The 6000-nt window shown below is 41.3% G+C and overlaps 1 pseudogene across 1 annotated transcript in view; it reads right to left on the reverse strand.

Annotated features, from left to right (window-relative positions):
• LOC308244110 (neurofilament light polypeptide-like) overlaps positions 1-5748 on the reverse strand; it is a 29391-nt pseudogene extending 23643 nt beyond the window's left edge. Inside the window, exon 1 of the transcript in view lies at positions 5554-5748. The product of the transcript in view is annotated as a neurofilament light polypeptide-like (transcript). The remainder of the gene's footprint in view (positions 1-5553) is intronic.
• Between the last annotated feature and the right edge of the window lie 252 nt (positions 5749-6000).

Raw genomic sequence — 6000 nt, forward strand, 5'->3', positions numbered from 1 at the left:
GCAATCTTGAGAAAGAAGAACAAAGTTGGAGGGATCATAATACCGAATATCAAGCTATATTACAAAGCCACAGTTCTCAAAACTGCCTGGGACTGGCACAAGAACAGACATATAGACCAATGGAACAGAACAGAGAACCCAGAAATAGTCCCAAGCCTTTATGTTCAATCAATATTTGACAGAGGAGTGTAGAGCATACAATGGAAGTTGACCTTGACTCCAGAGGAAACGAAGGTGCTCTTGGCCTTCTCCTTATTTATATTGCCATTTCATCAGGGCCTTTCATGCTCCGAAGGCAACAGAGGGTTCAACAAACTCTAGAAAGGGTGGTTTAAAATATGTTCCCTGTGTATAAAGATGTGGTCAAAACAAATCTGCACACTCAAATGCCTTTTTTCTCCTTTTCATGTCCCCTCCAGTTTCCTTCCCTTTAAAGCCATGCTTCACAAGTAGTGGTCGATTCTATGCTTACTTTCTTTACTTCCTCTCTGCATATTCACTTTTTGTTGTAATCTGATTTCAGTCTCTGAAACTCCTCTCCATGAAGTCATAATTTGTCTTCAAATTGTCAATTTCAATGACAATTTGTCCTAGTTTTATTTGACCTCACTGTGGCATCTAATATGGCTGCTCACTCTCCCTTCTTAAAACTTGACTTAGTATTAGTGAAACCACTCTTGCCTAGCTGTCTGCCTTCTCCAATCATTTTTCAGTCTTACCTCAGTGATGCTGCCACCAGTGCTCAAAGCCTGATTTTTTGTTCTGTGCTCTTCTGTCCACGTATGTTCTCATTGGTGACCATATTTAAATTAAGTCTCCATGTTTAAATTAAGTGCTTTCCTTCAGCAACCACTTATGACCCACTGTCTCCAACTCCTTATACCCAACTCAGACACAACTGCTGGGCTCTGGACCCACAGGGTCTGTTCTGTATTTGACATCTCTATTTAAAAGTTGCCTAATCAAATTATTCTCAATACAGTTAAAATCCCTTATTCTCTCTCTTTTTTCCCTAGCTGAAGGCACAATCACTCACCCAATGACTTAGTATTCCAGTCATTCTAAACTCTTCCCCGTTTATCCTCATCACCTAAAGGTCTGATTTTACTTCCTACATATATGTTGGCACTCTTTTTCTCTCCTATTGTACCACCATGATCTTAGGACCTCTTTGCTTTTTGCCTGGATTATTACTTTCTCAGCCTCTAGACTACACAAATCCTTTCTCCTACCCAATCTCCAGAGGAATTTTTCTAAAACTGTAAATCTGCTCAAGATAGGTTGCTTTCCTGCTTAAAACCCTCAGACTCCCATCAATTTCAGGATAAAGGTCAAATTCTTCAGCCTACTACACAAGGCCCAGAGTTGTTAAGTATTCTGGCATCATATTCCATTTACTACAGGTGGGAATATAAGCAAGTTACTTAACCTCTTTATGCTTTGGGTTTCTCCATCTGAAAATAGAGATGTAAATAGCACCTCTGTGATAAGATTGTGTGAGCATTGAATGAGGTGAGGCATGTAAAGCATTTATGGCAGTGCCTAGCATATAATTTAAAAATTAATTTTGATAGTAGTTATCAGTATTACCATCCTTCTCTTCCCTTCCCTTTGGCCACAGTGGTCTACTTCTTGACATTTCTGAAAACAGCCTATAATTTCATTCATTTGAGCTTTCTTACCATGTTACGTCCTATACTTGTAATGCGTTTCCACCATTCTTTATCTAGCTGACACATATTTAGTTATCCCATCACTAAAATTAATTTCATTGTCTTAACAAGTGTTTTGTTTGAAAATACAAATATCCTTTAGAAGTATATTGAACTGTAATTATCAGTTGACTAGCTCAGTTTTATTACTGAAAATAAGCTTAATAGTGCTACTTAGAAACTGGGATTTTAATACAAGAAGAAATAAGATAAGAATACTTTTGGAATAAGGTACTTTTCTGAAGCAAAGGTAGTCTCTAAGCACCTGATAAAAATAAATGATAAGCTTTTTAATTCACCCAAAAATCATTTATTGAACTGCTAGTTCACAGTATTAAGCCTTGCTCAGTTGTATCTTATAATTGAGGAACACACAGGAAGGGTGTTCAGTACTGAGATAAATGTATCTATAAAGACCTATGCAAGCAAAAGAGAAGATAAATCAGATTGAAGTGAAAAGGTCAAGAAGCCTTCCTAGAAGAACTGACATGAGAATATATTTTTTTGGTTTGTTAATCCTCATCCAAGGACATTTTTTCCATTGATTTTTAGAGAGAATGGAAGGGATGGAGGGAGGTGGAGAAAGAAAGAAATGTAGGTGAGAGGGAGACATATTGATTGGTTACTTCCCACACCCATCCCAACCTGGGTGGGGGATCAAACTTGCAACCCAGATATTTGCCCTTGACTGAGAATTGAACCTGCCACCCTGCAGGGCACTGGCCTACACTCTAACCATTGAGCAACACCGGCCAGGGCAAGAAGACTGGAAAAGAAGGAGTGAAAGAGAAGGAGGGGGGAGAGAAAGAGAGAGAGAGAGAGAGAGAGAGAGAGAGAGAGAGAGAGAGAAGCATGGATGTGAAAGACACATGAATTGGTTGCCTCCACCATGTGCCCCCTACAGGAGCCAGGCTTGACCCTGCAACCCAGGTATGTGCCCTTGACCGGGAATTGAACGTTCAACCCTTCAGTGAGCGGGCTGATGCTCTAACCACTTTGATACACCAGCCAGGGCAATGCCTACACGTTCAAGTTTTTAAGTTAAATTCAATGGTTCCTATTGACTATTAGTTCTACTTTTAAGATGGATATTTTTAACTATTCACTCTGATGCCACAGATATGCTGTAATTCATAATATTTTATATTTCTTTTTATTTTTCATAGTGATATAACTTATTATTGCTCACTATAAATGTCAATTGTACCAAGACATAAATTAAAACATTCTTTAGATAACAGAAAAAAATAGTGATTTTTAAAATTGTAATCTCTTTCTCAATACAAAGTTCAGAGATCACTGAATAAATGTTTATTGAATGCCCACTCTGTAAAGCTATTGCTCTCAATCTTTTTGAGTTTAAGAGGATACTGTGTAAACCAGCTATCTTGAGCAACAAACTTGAGAATATTAAATGTACCATACGTTAGCAATAATTATGCTGCAATACCAGAATACTGTATAATGTCTTATAGTGTCTATAAAAGTACACACTCATTATCACTTCATAGATGTTAGAATGGCCTACCATCCAAAAGATAAGAGTTAATAAGTATTGAGGATGTGGAGAAAATGCATGGTTGGTGGGAATGTAAATTGGTGTAGCTGCTATAGAAAACAATATGAAGGTTCCTTAAAAAACTAAAAACTACCATGTGTCCAAGAAATTACACTTCTAGGTTTATATATGAACAAAATTAAATCACTTTCTTTTTTAACTTTTTTTAAAAATATATTTTTATTGATTTCAGAGAGGAAGGGAAAGGGAGAGAGAGAGAGAAACATCAATGATAAGAGAGAATCATTGATCAGCTTTTCCCCTTACGCCCCACACTGGAGATCAAGCCCACAACCCAGGCATGTGCCCTGACCAGGAATGGAACTGTGACCTCCTGGTTCATAGGTTGAAGCTCAATCACTGAGTACACTGGCCAGGCTAAATCACTTTCGTGAAAATACGTCTATACCCCCATATTTACTGCAGCATTATTCACAATAGTCATGACACAGAAATGAAGTTGGATAAATAAAGAAAATGTGCTATATGTATACAATGGAATATTAATCCACCATAAAAAAGAAGGAAACCCTGACAGTTGTGACAACATGGATGGACTTTGAGGGAATTATGTTAAGTTAAATGAGTCAGACAGAGAAAGAAAAATACTCTATGTGGAATCTAAAAAAAAACAAATGCATCAATGAAGAGAACAGATAAGTGGTTGCTAGAGGCAGGCATGGGGGTTGGAAAAAATGGGAAAAGGGTTAGTCAAAAGGTACCAATTTCCAGTTATAAGATAAATAAGTCCTGAGGACATGATGTAAAGCATGGTTACTATACAGGTAACAATACTGTATTGTATATTTGAAAGTACTTAAGAGAGTAGATCTTAAAAGTTCTCATCACAAGAAAAAATTTTGTAACTAAATGAGGTGATGAATATTGACTAAACTTACTGTGGTAGTCATTTTGCAATATATACATATAGCAAATCATTATGTGTAAAACTAAAACTAATGCAATGTTATATGTCAACTATCTATTATATAAAAAGCCTGTGGTCATCACGCCATCACGCTGTAACGACCAATCATCAGGAGGTTGTGTGTGTGGGGTGGGTGGGGACTTGACTCTGGAGGACTTGATTGGAGGCATGGTTGAGTTTCTGGGCCCCACCTCCTGCCATGCAACGGGACTCTTTCTGGGTCCTGGGTCTCGCACGATTTCATGAGCTGGGCCCCTAGTATCACAATAAAAATGGAAAGAAGTATATGGTTGTCACAGTGTTAAAAATGATCATTTTGTTGTTTTTGTTCATTCTCACCCAAGGATATTGTTTCCATTGATTTTTTAGAGTGGAAGGGAGGGGAGAGGGACAGAGAAAGAGATGATAGATTGGTTGCCTCCTACATGTGGCCCCTATCGGGGTGGGGGATTGAGCATGCAACCAAGGTACATGCCCTTGACCAGAATCAAACCCAGGACCCTTCAGTCCACAGACACTCTATCCACTGAGCCAAACTGGCTAGGGCTCAATATTATTTTATACTAGAGGCCCAGTGCACAGATTCATGCACGGGTGGGGTCCCTCAGCCTGGACTGCACCCTCTTACAATCCGGGACCCCTCAGGGGATGTAGTAGTGTGTGAAGCAGCAGGCATCCAGGGAGGAACCCAAGCCCAGGATGGGCACTGCGCCACTCCCACTCATCCTGGGCCCATTGTGCCTGCCACCGCTGCACTTGCCAGCCGTGAGCCCAGTATCTGGCGCCAATCGGTCAGCTGATCAGTGCTCCCACTGTGGGAGCACACTGACCACCAGGGGGCAGCTCCCACATTGAGCATCTACCCCCTGGTGGTCAGTGTGCATCATAGCGACTGGTCAAATGGTCAACTGGTTGAACGGTCAACTGGTCACTTAGCGTTTTATATATAGAGATTAGAAGCCTGGTGCATGGATTCGTGCACTAGTAGGGTCCCTCAGCCTGGCCTGCAGAGATCAGGCCGAAACTGGCTCCCCAACATCTCCCATGGGGTCCCGGATTGCAAGAGGTTGGTTCTCAGGTGACGCAACCTGGAATCGGGCACCCTCCTCGATTCTCCCAATATATGTCACTTTCTTCTGTATCTGTCTCACTTCTTTCATCTCATTTTACCCTAAGTTTGGCAGTAACTGATAACTTGTGGGCATTTAGCCACAAAATGCAAATATTTAGCAAACAGGATTTATTTAGCCTGGAATCTAGTCAGCCTATGGTAGGACCCTGCTCAATGTCAGCTCCCACCCAGGCCCTTCCACTCAGGTGGAGTCCTGTGGTGGCAGGAACCTCCTTCTTCTCACCTGAGCTGCTTCTTCACCTCCTTTCCTCCCCAGAGGTTTCCCGTTGGCACTATTGTCCACCCGGAAGGAGGGAAGCTGCAGCTGGTTTCCCAGCCAACAGTGGTAACAGGAAAATTCGCTGTCTCCAATGGAAATTGATATTAAGCGGATGGGCCGGCACGGGAACCAGATGTCGGGGCCATAGGTCCTGCACATCTCATCATTTAGCTAATTGAGTCAAAAAGTTTCTGTAAGGGCCAGACCCACAACCTCTGCAGTGGGCTAGAGGCCTGATTGGGAGCCAGACCCGAAGTGGGGAGCCAATGGGCTAGAGAGGCCCAGTGCACGAATTTGTGCCACACTCAGCGTGGTCAGGGGTGAACCTGAGCGGGAATGGTGAATGAAGGATTAAAGAAGACAGACAAAAGAATAAAGCTGGTGCTAAGTGGAACACTGCTCTCAGATGGA

Source organism: Plecotus auritus (assembly GCF_963455305.1).
Source record: "Plecotus auritus genome assembly, chromosome: 3".
NCBI classification, from domain to species: Eukaryota; Metazoa; Chordata; class Mammalia; order Chiroptera; family Vespertilionidae; genus Plecotus; species Plecotus auritus.